At 44.8% G+C, this 22,078-nt stretch overlaps 2 non-coding genes across 2 annotated transcripts; both read right to left on the bottom strand.

Moving 5' to 3' along the window:
* Positions 1-18,517: 18,517 nt before the first annotated feature.
* On the bottom strand, positions 18,518-18,591 carry trnan-guu (transfer RNA asparagine (anticodon GUU)). The gene has a single exon. It is a non-coding gene; the product is annotated as a tRNA-Asn (tRNA).
* A 3,413-nt stretch (positions 18,592-22,004) lies between these two features.
* On the bottom strand, positions 22,005-22,078 carry trnan-guu (transfer RNA asparagine (anticodon GUU)). Its single transcript has one exon. It is a non-coding gene; the product is annotated as a tRNA-Asn (tRNA).

The raw sequence follows: 22,078 nt of genomic DNA, 5'->3' as shown, positions 1-22,078 counted from the left end.
AGTATTTTTATTGATGTTACTGTAACAGGATGTATAGAGATTTCATTGGGTGACTAGTCTTGTGAGCGAAACTAAACGCTGCTGCTACTTTCTCTCTTGATGTTGTTGTCTTTGTATTGTCGGCGATGTTTAGGCGTCATATATTTTTTGAAGCGCCTCCACATTGAAGGCAGCTCTGGTCTTTCTTCTGAGGGGTTAAACTTGTCCACTGCTTGTTCTGGTGCTGCAAGTTGAAGAGACAAGTCTTCTGTGGCATGTGAGGGGTTTGATGTTGGAGAGTCCTCTGACTGTTTAGAGGCTGGTTCCATTTCGATGACAATGAAAGTTCTTTCATGATTTTGCTTTGGAAGTGGTTCCTGGACAACGATCGGTGATGAAATGTCCTCCGTGTCTTGAGGTTCCTGGATGACTTCCGGCTGGTCGTTCTTTATAATGGTCTCTACCGTCTTTTTGTTTTTGCGCCGACGCTTTTTAGAAGAAACTTTCTCCTTTGGTGGCTCTGAGAAATCTTTTGGTTGTGGGACTAATTCCATTTCGATGTCACTCACCAGCTCTGGGACCACGTCTGGTTGTGGCACTCCAGCCTGATGAGCCAAATCTGATGGAATCACTTCCTGTGAGTCTTCAGAAGCCCTTTCTATTTCCTTTTCTTCCACGGGTTCAGAAATCTTCTCTGGTTCCTGGACAACGAAAGGTGATGAAATGTCCTCCGTGTCCTGATGTTCCTGCATGACTTCAGGCTGGTTCTTTACAATGGTTTCTGGCATCTTTTTGTTCTTGCGCCGACGCTTCTTTGATGTAACGTTCTCTTTTGGTTGCTCAGGGATCCCTTGTGGTTCTGTTTTGTTGACTCCATCCACTTCTGGATTCGATACTTCCACTTGTGAAGCCAGCTCTTCTACAATTATGTTCTTTGGTGGAAGACGTATCTGATCTAAATGGAGTTCTGGGAGGATGTACAGCTCTCTCTCTCTTTTACAACTGACTGATATTCACTTTCAGATACTGGTGGTTTCAGTGTTTCAATCAATTCTGCAATTACGTCATTGCATTCCTTGAGCTCCTGCTCACACTTTTCACGGAGATGACGCTCAGACGTCAAACAGTTTTCCAGGTCCTTCAGTTTTTCCTCAGAAATGGAGCAGCTATTCTCTGCTGCGACTCTTCTGTCTTTTTCTCGTGTTAGAAAGAAATTCTTTTTCAGCAGCTTAGTCCTGACAATATCCATCCGATGGTATAAATAGTTGATCTTGTCCTTATTATGTTGGTAAGATTCCTGTAATTTTTCTGATCCATAATCTTCGTCGGCAGCAGAGGCATTAGAGGGAATCTCCTCAGTTTGTGAAATTGGAAACTTCCACGTGACGCGACGTACTTTGGAGGCCTGGGGATGATCCTGCACAAGCTGGACGTCCTCGGAATGAGGAGTCACAGCCGCAGCAGAGACCTGGGATTGTTCCTTTTCCAACACGTCCAACATTTCTGATCTGTTGGTGGGTTCCTCCAAACTTTCATTACTGCCAAAAGTAATGTTATATTTGTAGGACGCCTGAGATTGTTCTTTTTCAAACGGGTCATTTTCTAGGCTTGATGTTAAAATTTCTCGCCTGTTGCTGGGTTCCTTATAACTTTCATTACTGCCAAATGTAATGTTATATTTGTTGGAGGCCTGGGCTTGTTTGTCGGTTTGTGAATTTGGAAACTTCCACGTGACGCGACGTACTTTGGAGGCCTGGGGATGATCCTGCACCAGCTGGACGTCCTCTGAATGAGGAGTCAAAGCCGCAGCAGAGACCTGGGATGGTTCTTTTTCCTCTTCGTCATTTACTTTTTGAGGAGACGTGGAGTCCTCAGAGGCCTGGCATTGTTCTTTTTCCAACAGGTCATTTTCTGACCTGTTGGTGGGTTCCTCATAACTTTCATTATCGCCAAAAGTAATGGTATATGTGTAAAAATCCTCAGGTAAATCGTCCTCTACCATGTCACACCACTGAAGTGGAGCAGATGATATCTTGGTTTGACTCATTTTGCTTGTTGTTTTTAAGAGTTTGTCAAAATTACTATTTAAGATAGTAATTAAGTGTTGATTTTTTAGACGATGTGAAAACCGTTTGCTGAGACTTTCAAATTTGCTTCGAAAACTGGACGTGTTTCTTCAGATAAACTCCTGACGAACTGTGAAAAAGGAGTGAATATGTCTGGCCTATATAACATTTGTGATGTCAAACAACATCAGTGGTGACATCAATTGTGATGTCAAACAACATCAGTGGTGACATCAATTGTGATGTCATCATCAGTGAAGACCAGAAGAGAGATTTTGATGTCATCAGTGATGATATCACAATTTAGTGATAAGACTAAAAAACAGGAAGACTAAAAAAGAGCAATGGCGTTCCGTTCTCAGCCACCATCTTGTGTGTTGTTTTGCTCTCTTGTTCAGTTTTATGATTATACATTTTTAAGCTTTTTTTCTGTGAAATCTCAAAATATTATTGTCCAGGTCAGTTTTAATGCATTCATTGTATGTTATGGTACTCACGACTGCTTTCTTCATGCCTCCACTGGAAAATTGGACCTCATTGTGTGATGATCTGCAGGTTTGAAGGCCTCTGTTCTGTCTCTCTTCTGGTCTGTGATTCCAACCACAGATTCTGAATGGAATTGAAGTCGGATTCCAGAATGTTGATTTTTGTTCTCTGTTAATCACTTGACGACTTCAGCTGAATACTTCATGTCACTGTCACGTTGGAAGGTCCACTTCTGCCAGTTTTCAGCAACCAGTGTAATGTTTCCCACTAGCAGTGTTTTCCAAGACAGAATAATGTCTGTTTTTAAAATGTTTCCAAAATAAACCTTTTTCCACATTCAAACTGAAGCAGACACCCTTTCCACTTTTAAGATTAGGCTTAAAACTTTCCTTTTTGATAAAGCTTATAGTTAGGGATGGCTCAGGTAATCCTGAAACATCCCATAGTTAAGCTGCTATAGGATTAGACTGCTGGGGTTCATCTGTCACACCTTTCCTCACTTTGCTCTCTTTTTCCCCATTTAGAAAAGCCTCAAAATAAAAGTGATTTTTAGGTGGCTAGAATAGAATAGAATAGAATAGAATAGAAAAATACTTTATTCATCCCCAATGAGGGAAATTCAAATTAGTCAAGTAGCTCATTAAAATATAAATATTTACAATGATTGTATATTAGACAACAACAACAACAATAATGATGATCATAATTATATTATAAATAATAATCAATCATAATAATAATCAATTAAATAAATTTGAGAAGAACATGTCAGCAGTCACTGTTAAAAAGCCTTATGGCTGTGGGGACAAAGGACCTCCTGAACCTCTCAGTCCTGCAGCTCAGTGAGATGAGTCTCTCACTGCAGCTGCTCCTCTGTCCTGCCAGGATGCTGTGGAGAGGATGTTTATTGTACTCCAAAACAGAATATGATTTCCTCCTCATCCGTTGCTCCACCACAGCACCGAGAGGGTCGAGCCTTCTGCCTACCACAGAACAAGCCTTTTTCACTAGTTTGTCCAGGCACCTACAGTTTTTGTCTTAAGTGCAACTCCCCCAGCAGACAACAGCATTGAACAGTGCATTGGAGTGATCAAACATGCATATCATATTGTGGAGTAAGTTTACCAGGCCCCAAAAGTTATAGAATAAAAAAGCATGCTGTCGAAAAATTGAGGCATGCTGTCGAAAATTAAGGCATGCTGTCGACAATTAAGGCATGCTGACGAAGGCATGCTGTCGAAAATTAAGGAATGCTGTCGAAGGATAATATATGGAAAGTACCAACGTTTAGCTCTATGTAAGGACGAGTCAGGCGTTAGGGTCATGGAAAGTACCTAAGGTCAGTATCGAGTCACGCATCAATGCAAACATTGTAAAACAGGAAAAATGGATGTAGAGGGGAAGTCAGGAGTAGGGGGAAGGACTATTGCATGAATAAAGGTTTTAAAAAAGGCATGACAAAGGGCCCTGCCACGGGTAAGCTAATTGATTAAAACATAACGGTGGAAGATTGGGGAAAACACGCCATATGAAAGGAGGGGCCCGGGGAGGAGTGTCCACAGGCCCAACTTGTATAAAAGACGGGCCCGGGCTACTTCTCATGTATGGTCGAATTGTAACTCTGCAATAAAACCATCATTGGACCGCGAACCAGCTGAATCTGTCTCATCTTTGACACTCTGTGACTTCTCATCTTTAACTACTGAGTATAGCACATTAGGTAATTTGGACTCCACAAAAGTCACAACAATTGGCGAGCCAGCTTTCCAGGAGGAAGTGACGACACCGGAAGGCCACGGGCGCTGATTGGAGGCCAGGAACCCCAAAAGGGCCCACATATCCACCAAGAACAGGTGAGATACCAATTCCTTTTTATTTTTTCCAAATTTATGGGGATCCAGCCTCCACCTAAGCTCCAGTGGTCAGAAGGTATTAAAACACTATCCTAAAAACAACCTAGTAACATTGAATGTGCATATGAGCAGAAGTAACAGCTGGTGATCGGTCCACGTATGAATTATTGTGTGAAAATATGACAAGTGTGGGATGGATAAGCTCCAACAATGCATATTTAACCTATTGATCTGTCTATGGGCTGTTATGTCACGTACAGGTCTTGGAGTTGTAAGTTATGTGCTGGTGAGGTATATGAAGGGTGAAGGAGGAAGGTTTAATCAGACAGCCCCACTGACTGTCTGATCAAGAAGGTCGCAGTAAGTCCGTAAAGAAAGCAACAAGAAGACGTGTGGAAACTTTGTAGGATAATCGTGTTTTTGTCTATGTTTTTGATGAAATAATTATATTGGTGACTAAGATGCTAAGGTAAAGCATAAGGATAAAAGTACCGCCTGTGGAGACGTCAACCACCGTGCCTTCTCGAGGGGTGGTCGAAGGCAGGGAAAAAACTGTAGAAAACAGTAAAGTACAGTGAGTACAAAAAATAACTGTTGAAGGAAGAGACTTGCAGTTAACAAAAGGATTGATGTTTTCCAAAAAAGTGTTGTAAAATGTACCTATGTTATTGTTAATGTGTAATTAATTAACAAAGTTAAAGTATAATTGGAATAGTTGCTAAAAGTGCAAACTAGGCATAGATGAAAGGTGTCAATGTTGTAAGAATAGTGCATAAGCATAAATAAATAAGATATGGTCGCTAGAAACGTCGTGGTGTAACGGATTGACACACGATAGGTGATATTATCTCCAAAAGTTCCAATTAAGCATAAAGCAGTGAAAATAATTATTAGTAGAATAACGAAATTGTAACAAAAATTGGGAAATACCAAAGTGCAGATATCAGCTCTGTATTGAGTAGAGCAGGGGCAGTGGGAAAGAAAGCAGGTGTAAGAAAGTAGGTGATAGAAGAAAAAGTTAATAAGTAACCACACTACCCCGGAGATTGCTGTGAACTGCCATAAAACAATGGAGCCAACAAAAGTAAGCAGGAAAATGAGATAACGCCTGCAAAACTAGTCATGGTCATCCATCCAACAAACGGGCGCAAAATTCTCCGATGTATGAAAAGTTGGCACAGGATAACATCTGGTAAAAATCGATGGCCTCTCGAAGGCAGCTTTGATCCAAGATGTTGTGATGAGGTGGAGGAAGAGTTAAGAAATAAAGACAAAAAGTACGATGTAACACACATGAAGACAAAACAGAAGAATGCTGAGCAGAGAGACATCCTGCAGTACTTCAGAGTAGAAGCCAGCAGAAACCCCATGATAAATAAAAACACAGGCCCCAGACCACCACCTTACAACCCTGGTAGAGCGGGACAATTTGTGCAGCTAGAGCAGAACGGAGCAGGGGGAGTAATTACAGGAACAATAAAGATCATAGTAAATGAGGAAGAGGAAGAAGAAGAAGTTAGGCCACCCAGACACAGGAAGGCAGGTGCCTCATCATCATCTCGTTACCACTCAGAAAGTAGGCCACGCAGGCAGAGGGAGACAAGTGAATCATCATCTCATCAGTATGCAGATGAGGGAACACATAAGAAATCAACACACAAGACACAGAGGGAGGTAGATGTAGAGGCAGAACCTAGGAAAACAGGATCTGGGAAGGATAGTTGCAACTGGAAAAAGAAAACAATGTCGGAAGAAGAAAAAGACCAAGCAATGATTGACCGACTAATGACAGAGAGTCAACAGGGTGCGACCGGGCCAATACCGGAAAGGTCAGAAGAACAGGAAAAGGAAGAGGGATCAGAACTTTCGATTGGCAAAGGTGAGGCCAGAGACTCACAGGATGAAGGCGAAGGGTCAGACATACCAGCAGATGATGAAGATGAAGACGAGGAATACGAACAGGAACGTGAGAACCTGAAAAGTCAGTAGGCGTGCGGTAAAGAATGTTCACCACCCCCATGCTCTAAGACCACAGAGACAACTTATGATCTTGACTTACTGATGGAGACAGGAAACAAAAGTGAGAGGATGGAGTTGCGCAATCGAAGACGTCAGCAGAACTCACAGCGACAACCCCCTCTGGAATGCACCCACTGCTGGCCAAAGGACCCAATAACAGCTTCAGGTATGTGCCATGGTCATTTATGGATATGATGACACTTGCAAGTAAACTAACTCCTTTAACAGACGGAGCTGACAAATGGATCGAGAAGCTTGAAGAACTCACTGGAGGACTTAAGCTGGCGGGTGGTGACATCAAGGCACTGCTGATAAAGACAGCAGGACAGGCAGCCGCCACAGAAGTATTCAGGATGGCTGGATATATCAGGTTGGCTACCACACACAAATATGATGCGATAACTTTCGACCTGATACGACCACAAGTGTGGGGGGCCCTACGAGAAAAGTACCCTTCACGCATGGATCCAGCTAAATTGGAGAAAGAATGTTTGAAGGATAGTGACAGCCCTTCACAGTTCCTGCATAACTATCAGAGAATGTGGAAGGCGGAGACGGGAAGTGAGTGGGACAGTAATGAATCAACAAAAGCTCTGTTTATGTTGTATGTGAAAAACGCCATGCCAAAAGAAGTACAAGATAAGTTGAATGCAGTGGTGGGACTGATGAAAATGGACTGGCCAGTTTTCTCTGAGCATATAATACACTATGTGAAGGCACACAGGGCTGAGAAACAGGCCCTGGATGATCAGAGTAAGATGCTGGCTACTAAACTGACTCAGCTACAAATAGGTGAACTGGCAAAGCAGAAGAAGGAGAGGGAGAGACCAAAGCCTCAAGCAGCAGTAAGTGTGGCCGCTCCAGTGGAAGGAGGACCAACAGAAGGAGGGGTAATGCAGGCACCCGTCATTACACCCACCATGTCATCACCTCATGTTCAACCAACATCTGCTGTGCCTAATGTTTATCCCACAGCTCCACCAGCAGGTCAATTCCAGAATCAGCAGATCCCTCCAATCCATGTGCACCTCAACCAAGGGGGAGGCATCCAGCAGCCTGCAGCAGGAAGAGGACGTGGTGGCCCTCCCATGCGAGGTAGATGGAGGAGGCCCCAAGGACCGTCTGGGGGACCCCCACCCGGGCAATATCAACCACAGCCACAGGTAGCCTCAACGGCTCCCTCATTCCAATCAAGACTGCAGTGCTGGGGGTGCGGACAGACGGGACACATGCAGAGGAACTGCTCTATCAATCCATGGCCAGAGCCCCAACAACCGGGTTCAGGACCCCCAAGCACTGGGACAGGTGCTAATCCTCAGAACAATGGACCATGGATGGGTCCAGCAGCACATTGGCAATAGGGAGGCCCAGAGAAACCTGATGGGGAGGTGATTTTACCAATTTTAACACAACGCCCACATGCTGAACTCACAATAGATGTAACTGTATATAACCAGCATCACCAGTTCATGATAGACACAGGAGCCACATACTCCTGTATAGGAAAAGACAGAGCCAGCCTTCCCCTCTCAGCTTCGAAGATTCGAACAGTAGGTTTCTCTGGGAAAACACAAATAATACCAATGACTGAACTGGTTCCGTTGAAAATAGGAGAAAAGACAATTTATTCTTCTCTTTTATATTCAGCAGATACACCAATTAATCTCCTGGGAAGAGATGTGTTGTGTAAGCTTAATGCAAAAATCAAATGTACTCCTGATGGCATCTATTTTGAGGTGACAGACGACCAGTCGGATAAATCTGATAACATGTCTGTTCCTATGATGCCACTAACAACTCCTACAGGATCTCCACAGATGCCAACTAACAACCCAGAGGCCCAAGTTTTCTGGATGAAGCTGATAACACCAGACTCTTTTCTTCGTCATGAATGGGAAGCAAGGAGACCACTGGTAATGAATCACTATGATATGGCTAAAGAGCCAACACTCCCACTCCATTGCACCATGTTTTACGACAAAGATCAAGTTCACGAGGACTATGAGAAAAGTTGGGATGAAAACATCAACAACAAAGCACTGATTGTCCAGTACGAAGACATCATAGTAGGACCTCAAGGGGCAGCTGCAGCTGTGAAGTTTGCAGGAAAAGATGTCAGTGACTGGTTTCAAGTCCCCAACTCCACACCTCACGTCACTCTTTTGATTGCTGACAAGTATGAATCACATGACTTGGGCCCCATGGTTCAAGCCGCAAGACAAATCAAAGATTGGACTCCCACAGACTGCCACCAGATTAGTGTCTCCGCAGATGGACAATTTTTCAAAATCACTTTCACCTATGCAGATGAGGTGATAGCAGAAAGGGTTAAGGTATCCAGAGACAGAGTTGGGCTTATGGTGACAACTGAAGAACACTTGACACTATTAGAACAAGTCCCATCCCAAGTATGGTCCCAACACAAGACAGATGTAGGTATAGTGAAATCAGCTGAACCACAGCGATTCCACTTGAAACCAGGCATCAGATTGTCTTATCAAAAGCAATATCCCCTCAGACAGGAAGCCATTTTGGATGACATTTTGATTTGCTCTGACTCAAAAGAACAGTGCGAGAAAGATTCCATCGCTGTATTGACAGCTCTGGCGGAAGGAGGACACAAAGTGAGTAAGAAGAAGCTGCAGTTCTGCCAAACAACGGTTGAGTATTTGGGCAGACAGCTAAGTGGGGACAAAAGACAAATTGCACCGTCCCAGCTTGAAGCCATCAGTAAAACGCCTAAACCTCAAACTGTTGGTCACATGTTGTCTTTCCTTGGTATGGCAGGTTACAGCAGGCCCTGGATTTGTGATTAAGCTCTCAAAACGGCACCATTAAGAGCTTTGATCCGTGCAGCGGGACAAGGACAACAGTCGACCCAGCTGCAATGGACTGATGAGGCAGAAGGGGCTTTCCAGCTGCTGAAAAATGATCTCCAGACTGCTCTAGCCAATCCAGACTATGGCAAACCATTCCATCTGTATGTGGCAGAAAAGCAAGGGTATGCATGCGCAGTATTGATGCAAGAAACCCCCACAGGTAAACAACCAATTTCGTACTACAGCACAAAATTAGATGGTGTGGAAGAAGGGCTGCCACCCTGTTACCAGGGACTGGCAGCGGCCGCTTTTGCATACAAGAAGGCCTCTGTCATTACTATGGGCCATCCAATATTCTTGTACACTTCACATCAGCTGCATGCAATGCTCACAAGCCCACGCTTTGTGATAACCCAAGCACGACGAACGGGTTATGAGATCCTGCTTTCAGGACCTGACTTGACGGTACTGCGATGCACTACCATAAACCCGGCCACAAGAATGGTATTGCCAACAGAAGGTGAGCCCCATGATTGTCTCAAGGAGACCGACACCTTCATGAAAGTCAGGGATGATTTATTCAATCACCCTATTCCGTCTGACCTGACCTTGTTCGTTGATGGCTCATGTGTCAGGGGCGAGACAGGGAACAAGGCTGGGTATGGAATCGTCCAGCTTAATCCTGATGGCTCCTTCACCAAACTACTATCAGTGAGTCTGGACCAGCCTTGTTCTGCCCAATTAGCTGAGATTAAAGCACTGACAGCAGCTTGTAAATTAGCAGCTGACAAAAGGGCAACAATCTACACAGATAGTGGATATGGCTATGGAGTGTGCCATATAAACGCCAGTATCTGGAAGCAAAGAGGGTTTGTGCGTACTGATGGCACCCCTGTGGCACATGGACAAGCAGTGATCGAACTAATACAGGCCATACAACTTCCAACCTCGTTAGCCATAGTTAAATGTGCAGCACATCAAAACAACACCTCACCCATTGCGGTAGGCAACAATTTGGCAGACGAGGCAGCCAAAGAAGCGACAGGACAGGTAGTGCAGGGACCAATTCTGTTTGAGGAAGATTGTGCACCTATAACAAACCTAGCATCATTGATAGAAGCACAAAACAAGGTCTCGGAAGCAGAAAAACGCCTGTGGGTTCAAAGGGGAGCTGTTCGAACTTCACACCCCCATCTGGGGTTGTGGCGGGGATTCTGCGGGCATTTTGTTTTGCCACTATCTCTGCTGCCTATTGCTATCAAAAAGATGCATGAACCTGATCATTGTTCTAGGGCCCAAGTTATCAGAAAACTGCAAGCTGTGTGGTGGTCGCCATACATGACACCGAGGGTTGATAGAGAACTTGCCATGTGTCCTCACTGTCCAAAGTACAATGTCCGCAAAATGTTTACCCAGCCTTTGGCTCACATTCCCATGCCAGATGGTCCTTTTCGACATCTGGTTATGGATTATGTGGATATGATTGATCGGGTACAAGGAAAAAGATACATGCTGGTTGTTGTTTGCAGGTTCAGTAGGTGGATCGAGGCCTGCCCCACCTCCAAGGCTGATCACAAGGCTGCAGCAAAATTTCTGTGTAGAGAGGTGTTTCCCAGGTTTGGCATGCCAGACACCATCTCATCTGATAATGGTCCGCATTTTGTTTCACAGGTGACACAAGAAATGTTTAAAATCCTGGGTATCAAGCAGAAGTATGGATGTGTTTATCACCCACAGTCTCAGGGGTCTGTGGAGCGAGCCAATGGTGTCTTGAAAACCAAAATAGCTAAAATCATGGCTGATTGCAATGGCAAACTAACATGGGTAGACGCACTTCCCCTGGCATTGATGGCAATGCGCTCCCAAACTAACCGACTAACGCATCTAACTCCTCATGAGATGCTTACAAGGCGTCCTATGCCTCTCCCACAAACTAGAGGACCATTGGAGGGGCCTGCCATGGCTCAGCTGGAACGTGAGTTGGGAGATTATTTACGTGCATTAACTCAAATCCACAGACTTGTGTTCCAAAAGGTGAAAGAAGCCCACGGCAAAGACGAGACACACATTCCCCTTGACATTCGTGACGTCCAAATTGGTGACCTGGTGTTCATACGGGTGTTTAGGCGACAGTGGAAAGAACCACGTAGGGAGGGACCCTTTAAGGTTGTGCTCACTACTCCCACTGCTTTGAAGGTTGAAGGTAAGCCCTTCTGGTTCCACAAGAATCACTGCACCCGCTATAGGCCACCAGACCCACCTGGACACTTTCCAGAACCGTCGGGGTCTGAGCATGCTGAAAGGGCGGCGCACAGCCTCCCTCAGGACACCGGTTCCAGTCCGTCGCCGACCTCCTCAAGTTCTGAATCACTATCACCACATGGTCAGAGGAGGTCAGCCCGTTTGTCAGCCCGTCGGCACAGACCGCAATCCAGTGACTCAGAGCATTCACATGCTGCTGAGACGCCTGACAGGCCCAGTAACCCTCTTACTGACGCAGGTGCTCCTGCAAGTCAGGTGGTGCCTCAAGACGGCACACCAGCACCTGAAGAGCACCATTCGCAACACACACAGGGCTCTGATGGCGGTGTGGCACGTTCATCAGATGGCCCGTCACATGCATGCCCATCGCCACTTTCACCGCAAGAGGAAGTACCAGGCCGGTCTGACCCACAAACTTTCACATATCCGCCCACGCCGGGAGCGGACTGGTTTACCTCTGATTCAGATTAGCTGCATGTTGGTGTTAACCCTCTGTGGGTTAACAACGGGGGAAATTATAGTAACCACCACTGCTAATCCTCACACAGTCACCCCGCGACACACATTAGACACATGCGCTTTGGCAATGACCACATTAGCCACTAACAGAGGGATAATAGATAGTGATAATGGGGAAATTAAATACATAATGCATGTCAAAGCAGATATATATGATTATGTGTTAACAGAAGAAATAGGGGCCGAGTCAATGGGTAAACATTGGTTGGGATATCCCCAAAACGCGGACTGCAGTGGGGAGGGGACGGTGACCATTCAGGTAAGATGCACCGAGACAATGTGTAAAAACACACTAACAGGACAGAGCATGTCAGTAGAAGAAGCCAGAATCAACGTAAGATTGATGAATAAAAGACAAAGACGGGATTTGAACAAATTAAGAACAGCACATTGGAACACAAATTTGTTCCAACAATGGATACAGTATTCAATAAGCGATATGTTTGCAGAAAGAAGGCAGGAAAAACGGGACTGCATTGCCTGCTATAATGCTAAAAAACTGCCCCAAGTTCAAATATTACCAGGGAGTAAGATAGGGGATTGTCCAGACATTTCCAAATGTTTTCCCCACTGTACTATGCACATGGCAGGGGGACTGTCGGGGTGGAGTGGAAACAAGAAGGTCTGCCCCAAAAAGCCTGCTTTTGATGATTATGACACACTGGCAGTACTTCCCCCAGTGGTGCGCCAGCCTGACGACCTTATCTTTCCTTTCTGCATAGCACGAGGAGACGAATTGGAGGAGGTTACGCAGAGAGCATCTGCAGTGATGACGGATGCGGAGGGATTGGTGAGATGCAGCAGATTAACATGGTACCCGAAACTAACCACAGGAAATGCCACAGGAACCATCAAAATATGTGAGACCAGTCCGAAAGCCCGAATACAATGTAAGCAAATAGTACCAAACGGGGGACATGTGATTTATGAACAAAATTCGTCATATATAGCCCAGTACAGACTGCTGGATTTGGGAAAGGGAACAGAACCATTGGGAGATATCTTTTGGACTTGTGAGAGTAACGCTACTATGTTGCCACACCTACCGGCCAATTGGACGGGCATATGTGCTCCAATAATGTTAACAGGACATTTATCCTTAATTACACAAGAATCAAATGAAACTAAAATACACCTTAGGAGCAAACGAAGTGCTCCTGACTCCTACCCAGATAAGGACTGGGACGTTTGGAAAGCATGGGATTGGAGAGCATCCAATGAAGTTTATATTACCTGGGATCAGATCCCCTTGGGTGTTCCTGATGATAACACTGCTATAGGAGAAGCCTGGATAGAGTCTGGGAGGGGATTAGGCTCGGTTCCGTTTGCAGGAACTATAGCAAACGCCCAATACATAGCTAGAAACAGTCGGTGGGTCAATCTCCTTTGGTTTAATCAACAGAGATTTATGAATTTCACTGTCAAAGGGGTGGCGCTAGTGCGGGAACAATTACATGCAACGTCATTAATGACCTTACAAAATAGATTTGTGATAGAAACATGCATGGCAGAGGATCAGGGAGTTTGTGATGTAATTGGGGAAGAATGTTGCACCTTGATTCCAATGCACACAGGCGCCAACGGTAGTTTGACAGGAGTCCTGAAAGAAATTAAGCTGCTGCGAGATGAACATGTGAAAAATTCCAATTGGAATACGCAAATTACAAGCTTTTGGGACTGGCTAGGTAAATTAGGATGGCTAAAATACCTAAAAATGGCTGGAATAGTACTGGTCGGAATTGTGTTGGTGGTGCTGCTGGTGATCTGCTGTGTCATACCTTTGCTCCGCCTCCTAGTATCATGTCTTTTTGTTAGCATAACTGGACAATTCCCTGTAGTGCTGCTGCAAAGCCACCCAGACGTGGAAGAACGTATAGGGCTGTATGAAATATAGGACAATAGGTAGGAAGGTAGATGGTCGCCGCCTGCTCCCCACAAGGTACGTGTTGTAAATACTCACATACGTGTTGTAAATCCTCACATACATGTTGTAAATATTCACGTACATGGTAAATGGTAAATGGACTTGTACTTGTATAGCGCTTTTCTAGTCTAGCTGACCACTCAAAGCGCTTCACTACATGCCGCATTCACCCCACTCATTCATACAGCACGTCTTAGGATATAACTACGTGCTTTCTAAGCATTCACACACATTCATACCCCCAATGATACACTGGGGGAGCAACGTGGGGTTCAGTGTCTTGCCCAAGGACGCTTCGACATGTATCCTGGGGAAGCCAGAGTCGAACCACCGACCTTCAGATTGGTGGGCGACCTGAGCTACAGCCGCCCATATGACATGTTGTCAATCGTCATATATACAAAGGAAGGCAAGTCTCTCGTATACATATTATACTTATATAACCACTAAAACCTACCATGTCTCCATCACAGACTGTTGGAAATGGCGGAAGCTTTCTTTACCCGACCACATGTGGCCGTGGATGATTGGTTTGGTCACAGTTCTAGCAGAGGGGACTACACACACACACCCGTTGGAACACACCCACCCCTAGCTGCCAACCCATTTGTTCTAAATAGGCACCTTGGTGACTCCCAGCAGGACGAAAGGCACTTCGACCCGCCGTCAGGGGGGCCTGAGTGGAGCCAGTCCCAGACACCTCCAAGGGGGAATCCAGCGAGACCAGCAGCAGATCTATCCGACATCCAGTGGCCACCAGCTTTCCGCAGACCTCCGTCCAACCCGCAAAGTCCAGACGATCCAGAGGATCGAGGGCATCCTTCGGAGATCCACATCAACCAACCAGCAGTTGCGATCCAACCGATGGCAAGACCTACGTCTGTCAGACCGACCTATCTTCAAGTCGGCCCGGGTGATAGGGCTCATATCTCAGCATTCCTGACCCGGCCTTTCGATCAGTACATACAACTCAGTGATCTTCGGGGTGAGATTGGTTGAGATCTACTCTGCGCTGCGAGCAGGTCTCACTCCTATGGCCCGCAAACAGATCCAGAAAGTCAGAAGCTCCGCTCATAGAGGCAAGTACAAACAGAACCTGACTAGGGCGAGAGCAGAGCAAGAGCGACTGACTCAGCAATTGGTCCTTGCCCAACAGACAGCCAACTCTCTGCAAAGGCAGATGGATCGGACCCAGGCTGATTATGATCGGGCTCAGCTAACCCTAACTCAACTGCGACAAGCCAATGCCTCTCTTCTCACATTTTGTCAAAACAGACTGCGGCGACAAACCACTGCAGTCAACGGAATAGAAGCCATACTGAGAAGGGGGGTGGGGGAACCCACCTTACCCCAGGAAGGACCGGCTGCAGGATTAAGACAATAGAAATGGGACTATCTGAAAGAGGATGTATAACATATTACGATGGATTAAAGGAATGAAAGTAATTAAGGCAAAGGTAGTAAATACAGATATACACTTAGTGCTTGGTTATGGATAAAGGGAATAATGATTAATATTAGTAAATCGGTAACCTTGCTGTGTAGGCATGGTTCAATGATGCATTCACAAGTGCATACGCACTGTGAATAAGTATATTGCTACATAGCACTATTTTGTGATGCTCTATAGCAATATACATACGGAAGTAGCGTGGGTGTGAACCCTCGGTTGTAAGCTTAGCCTGCGTCACAGGCACAGGCCTGATGGGTGCTTTTAAATTGGTACAATTTAAGCATTGTCCTAGTGGCAATGAAGCTAGTGAAAACAATAATTAAAAATCTTTCTATAAAAAAAGTTTCAGAGGATTAACCCTCATACGTGTGCCAAGGGTTCGCCCTTAGAACAAACCAAAGGTAACTGGCTGCGTGAGCAGAAATGGACATGGTTTGGTGTGTGCTGTTGCAACTATCATTATGTCACAAGTATATTTACCCTGCATGTTCACGTGTGATTTTTATGGTACGATTAGTTTAGTGTTGACATGTTGTACTGCTGACGTTGCCACCTGGCGAGGGCTTTACCTCTCACAATTTACATGTGAGAGGATGTTTCCCTGGCCATGTCTGCAAGGTTCAGCTAGGAGCCGTCAGGGACGATCACGAGAGCCATCTGGATGGGCCAATCCCAGGATGGATTTTAAGGTGAAGTCGTCCAGCTGTCCTTACAGCTGGAACTTCATCTTCTCGTGATCCTCACTGTGGGATGCATATGTGCTGACTACTTACTGTTGGTGTGGTGTTTTTACCTCTATCATATAACCAGTGTGCTGTACTTCATTACTCTGTGTGTGCACGATATCTACTGGAACGTGGTTTTCTTTGATGGGTGGTCCTTATCAGGACCACAGGGGGGAAATGTGGAGTAAGTTTACCGGGCCCCAAAAGTTATAGAATAAAAAGGCATGCTGTCGAAAAATTGAGGCATGCTGTCGAAAATTAAGGCATGCTGTCGACAATTAAGGCATGCTGTCGACAATTAAGGCATGCTGTCGACAATTAAGGCATGCTGTCGACAATTAAGGCATGCTGACGAAGGATAATATATGGAAAGTACCAACGTTTAGCTCTGTGTAAGGACGAGTCAGGCATTAGGGTCATGGAAAGTACCTAAGGTCAGTGTCGAGTCACGCATCAAGTCAGGAGTAGGGGGAAGGACTATTGCATGAATAAAGGTTTTAAAAAAGGCATGACGAAGGGCCCTGCCACGGGTAAGCTAATTGATTAAAACATAACGGTGGAAGATTGGGGAAAACACGCCATATGAAAGGATGGCCCGGGGAGGAGCGTCCACAGGCCCAACTTGTATAAAAGACGGGACTTTCAGAAGAGTTTTCAGACTTAGCCCGGGCTATGTCTCATGTATGGTCGAATTGTAACTCTGCAATAAAACCATCATTGGACCGCGAACCAGCTGAATCTGTCCCATCTTTGACACTCTGTGACTTCTAATCTTTAACTACTGAGTATAGCACATTAGGTAATTTGGACTCCACAAAAGTCACAACAATATCTCTACAGACATGAGCCGTCTCAGGAAGAAGAGACGGCTCAGGCCCATCTGAACACTAAACGCTAAGGACAAACTTTTTCCTTTGCGCCTTTGATTATGAGCGAATATATCCAACTAATGTGTGAGTCATTTTTTCATCATCACCCGTCTTGTATAGGTACTGTACTTTTCAGCAGCATTAGATTTCTAAGATAATGCGTCATTTGGAAGGTCAGACTTGATAGTTTGTAGTATATTGGGTTCAAACTCTCTATCAAGGCAGACAGCATGAAGGTATGTTTACAGACTGTGTTTGGATCTAAATGTGTCTTTATTCTGTATGAACCTGACATTGTCTCACTGCTCTTTGTATCAATAATGCAGATCAGGACCACTGAGCTCCTGCACGGAATCCCTGATTGTTCAGCAAACATTTAAAGTCAGAGTGAACATTCCCGGCTTCCCCAGTTGTCACTGTCAAGTACAGTCAAATGTGCTAAAGTTGATGTTTTCTTGGCACATTTACTTTTCATCAGGGGAGAAGGGCTGCTGAGCAGAATTTTTACTTCCATAAAGATTCAAGTTACATACACATAATTAACCTCTTGGTGACTGAATGATTAATAGAGGTCCATAATTCATGCATTACTTCAGAAAATTCCTAAAATTGCTGCAGAGCAGCATGATTCTCATGAGAAACCTCATCTGAGCTGCACTGTCACCACTCCTGCAGCACTCTCTCCAGAAGATGGAGACCTTGTGCCAGTGTAGAGATTCCTGCCCGAGCACCAGAGATATCACAGTTAAAAGTCTCAGATGATAAGGAGTTGTTTGTGAAAATATAATGAAGCATCTCAAAAATGTTTTAACCACATTTTCACATTTTTCTGTGTAAAGGTTCATTATAAAAGAAGAGTCCACAAAGCCTGAGTAGCAGACCTGTGCTTCATCTTGACTTGAGGCATTTCAGGAGAAACTGTCTTGCAATTACAACCCCAGGGAGCTTCCCGCAGAATAAATCTGATTTATTTATTGTCAAAACAGCTCAACTTTATTTCACTTCAAGAGACCACTGTAATATACACAGTCTCATGGAATACTAATGACCATTTGAATGATAAAGAATCAATGTAAGTAACTAAGATGACTTTATTAAGATTACTTTATTGTCATGTAGTCACACGAAATGACTCTCCGCATCTGACTCATCCAGGTTGGCACCTGTTGAACACACACATGCACGGGGTGACACAGTCATGGAGACAGATGCCATACACTGGAGCGGTGGGGCAGCCAATTACAGCGCCCGGGGAGCATGGGGGGTACGGAGCGGCGAGAGTAGGAATGGAAGTTATTGGAGGACCCACTCTAACCACAGAGCCTGATAGGTTGTGGGTACAGTGGGACACGTTACCCCGGCGGCTTTGGATTTGCTACCAAACATACAACTGGTTGCTTAGCAGTCGATAGAAAAAATGTCCTACTCGGTTGTAAAGGACGGGGCCGGAGCCCGTAGAAAGAGATATATACGCAGACCGTGTTCTGAAGACATGGCAGCAGTATGTCTGAGTTAGCAACGATCTGTTGGCAAACAACACACTCGTCCCTGTGTGGGCTCGAACCACCAACCTTTCGGTTAACAGCCGAACGCGCTGGCCGATTGCGCCACAGAGACTCAATGGACAGTGTAATAATTGTGTCTGAAAATCATTATCCTCCCGAGACCCGGCAATTCATTTTTGTCCTCTGTGCATGACATGAGTCTGAGACCTCTAAGTCAGGCATAACTTATAAAATCTATCTGAGTCCTACTGTCCCTCTCAGAGGACATCCTGGGCTCTGTTTTGCTGCCCCAGTTGTGGGGATGTGGCCAACATATCACATGCACTGTCTTTTGAAAATGGCGGGAATTTCAACGTCCATGTTTTACAGAAACAAGAGAGGTTAGTCGACAATGTTTTGCAGATATCATGTTTCTATTGTTAAAAATCTATTTTTTCTTTAATATCAAAGTCTTTACTTCAATTTAGTAACATTTTTATAAAGACAGTATTTTTAACCCTTTCAAAACATAACTTCTATGTAATGTCCTTTGTAGTGGACATCAGGACTTACTAACCCCCATTTTTAATACATCAGGGAGCAGAGGGCTAAGTGAGGCAGAGAAGATTTTGCTATGAGTTGTGGAGGGAGATTCAGATTTGATGAGATGGATGAGGCCCAGAGAGAGGAGGAAGATGAAAGTTCAGAGGAGGATACTGCAGCTGTTGAGGAGCCTGAGCCTGAGCCCGAAAAAACCCATCGTGTGTTATGGATCAGTAGCAATGTGTAAGCTCGTGTTTTGAAGTTTATTACAGTGTGTAGCAATGGAAATGAGAGCAGTTTTAGTTCACACTCTTGTTCTAACACACACACAGGCACAGTGCACAATCAGTTAAAAACTTGATATGGCAAACTACTGACCATATTGATTTAAATATTCAATAATACATCTGCTGAAAGAGCATTGAACTTATACCTCCCCTTTCTTTATCACTTAAGTTTCAACCCTATTGTGGAAGACAGTAATTCTAATGACAACACTGGACACATCCATCAGAACTGGAAGCCCTCTGACTACTTCCAACAGCACATCGATGACCAAGTTTTTAAAGAAATGTCAGAACGAACAAACAATCGGGAGATGTTGATCACTGGAGGAAGTCTAAAAACCACACCAGAGGAGCTGAAAACCTTCTTTGGCATGTCTATGTACATGGCATGCCTCGGATACCCTAGGATCCGGATGTACTGGGCGGCAAAGACAAGGGTCCCAGTTATAGCTGATGCAATGAGTCGAGACAGATTCTTCAAGATCAGGCAGTCCATCAAAGTCACAAATGATCTTGATGTCTCTGATGAGGAGAAGAAGCGTGATCCCCTCTGGAAGGTGAGATCTCTCTTAAACAGAGTGTCTGTTTAATCTGCCTAGGCCAGGGAAGGCATTTGTAGATGAGCAGATAATTCCATTCACAGGCCGGTGTCCTGTACGACAGTTTATGCCCGGAAAACCAAACCCCACAGGACTGAAAGTATTTCTCCTTGCCAGTCCCAATGGTCTGGTACTGGAGCTTGAAGTGTACAAAGGCAAGAATACGTTCACTGTTGACCAACAACTTGGAATCAGAGGGAATCTAGTCTCCAGGTTGGCACAGTCTCTTTCAACAGGAACACACCTGTATTTTGACAGGTATTTCACCTCCATCAAGCTACAGGATAGCTTGAAAACAAATGGTCTCCTGGGTACGGGGACCATTATGAAGAATTGAATCTCTGCACCATGCAAATCAAAGATGTCAGATGACACCAAACGAAACAACAAAAAACAAGGAAGAGGTAAATCTGAAATGGTTGTTAAAAAACCATCTGAGGTTGCCGTGACAAAGTGGCAGGATAACAAGGCAGTCTTGATGGCCTCCACTGTCCATGGGATAGAGCCTCAGGACAGTTGCATGAGATGGTCAGCAAAAGAGAAGCTCCATGTTACTGTGCCTCGACCAGCTGTTGAAGCTGAATACAACAAAAACATGGGCGGCTACGTTTTGTGCGACCGCATGATCAGCTTCTATCCTATGTCAAGCCGCACAAGAAAATGGATCCGTACAGTCCTGCATTTTGTTGACCTGGCAGCTGGATCGAGTACAGGTCAGACCACCAAGTCTCTGGAAAACCAGAGAAAGAGAGGCTGCAGTATTTCAACTTCAAGCTGCTGCTGGCTGAGGAGATGATTGCTCAGGCACAGGGAGATCACAAGGCTGACAATGTGGCCAGTGACGATGAAGAGATGAGTACTGATGAAGAGTACATTCCAACAAAGAAGAGGAGGCCTGTTGAACCTCAGCCCAATGCCAATGTCCAAAAATACGGGGCAGTCCATGTGCCAAAGATGGAGGAGGCTGCTCATTCATCACGGTGCAGAAGAGAGGGATGCAAAGGAAAAACATCTGTCAAGTGCATCGAGCATAACATGTTTCTGTGTGTTTCAAAGGCCAAAAACTGTTTCCTGTTGTACCATTCATGATACGCTGTGATTTGGAGCTGTATGTGATGCCGTAAATTTGAGTATTCAAACATTGTTGGGTGTTCTGCTAAGTTTAAATTCTTGTTCAAATGTTTATTGTGGGGAGTACCAGTAGGGATATTCCAGTAAATATGTGTTTATTTTGGTGCCATGTTTAACTAACCCTGTTTGGTAGTTTGAAGAGTTGACAGTGAGAAATTGCGATAGTATAGGTCAGACAGAAATGTGCTGATTTCCTCCCTCATGTAAAATAGCCAGATCATTCAGATGTCTTCATCTATTTTAATGTTTATGAAATAAGAAGATTTTTGAAAAGAAATCCACATGAAAATGAATTCGGTATTATAACATTACATCATTACATTTTATATCAAACAAGACCCGATGTCCACCACAAGGGACAGTCCAGAAAAAATAAATAGACAATGTTTTTGAAAAAAAATTGTTGCAGTATGTTTCTTTCAACCACAATACTTAAATTATCATTAAAATATCAACAAAGCAAAATTGTTTTCCTCTGAGTCTCTCATGGCATACTAATAACCATTTGAATGATAAAGAATCAATGTAAGTACCTAAGATGACTTTATTAAGATTACTTTATTGTCATGTAGTCCCACGAAATGACTCTCCGCATCTGACTCATCCAGGTTGGCACCTGTTGAACACACACATGCACGGGGTGACACACTCATGGAGACAGATGCCATACACTGGAGCGGTGGGGCAGCCAATTACAGCTCCCAGGGAGCATGGGGGGTACGGAGCGGCGAGATTAGGAATGGAAGTTATTGGAGGACCCACTCTAACCACAGAGCCTGATAGGTTGTGGGTACAGTGGGACACGTTACACCGGCGGCTTTGGATTTGCTACCAAACATACAACTGGTTGCTTAGCAGTCGATAGAAAAAATGTCCTACTCGGTTGTAAAGGACGGGGCCGGAGAAAGAGATATATACGCAGACCGTGTTCTGAAGACATGGCAGCAGTATGTCTGAGTTACCAACGATCCGTTGGTAAACACACTCGTCCCTGGGTGGGCTCGAACCACCAACCTTTCGGTTAACAGCCGAACGCGCTGGCCGATTGCGCCACAGAGAC

This window comes from Leuresthes tenuis, unplaced genomic scaffold (assembly GCF_036924035.1).
Source record: "Leuresthes tenuis unplaced genomic scaffold, fLeuTen1.0.hap1 SCAF_205, whole genome shotgun sequence".
NCBI classification, from domain to species: domain Eukaryota; kingdom Metazoa; phylum Chordata; class Actinopteri; order Atheriniformes; family Atherinopsidae; genus Leuresthes; species Leuresthes tenuis.
The sequence above is the reverse complement of the archived record's forward strand: the minus strand, read 5'-3'. Positions and strand labels throughout refer to the sequence as shown.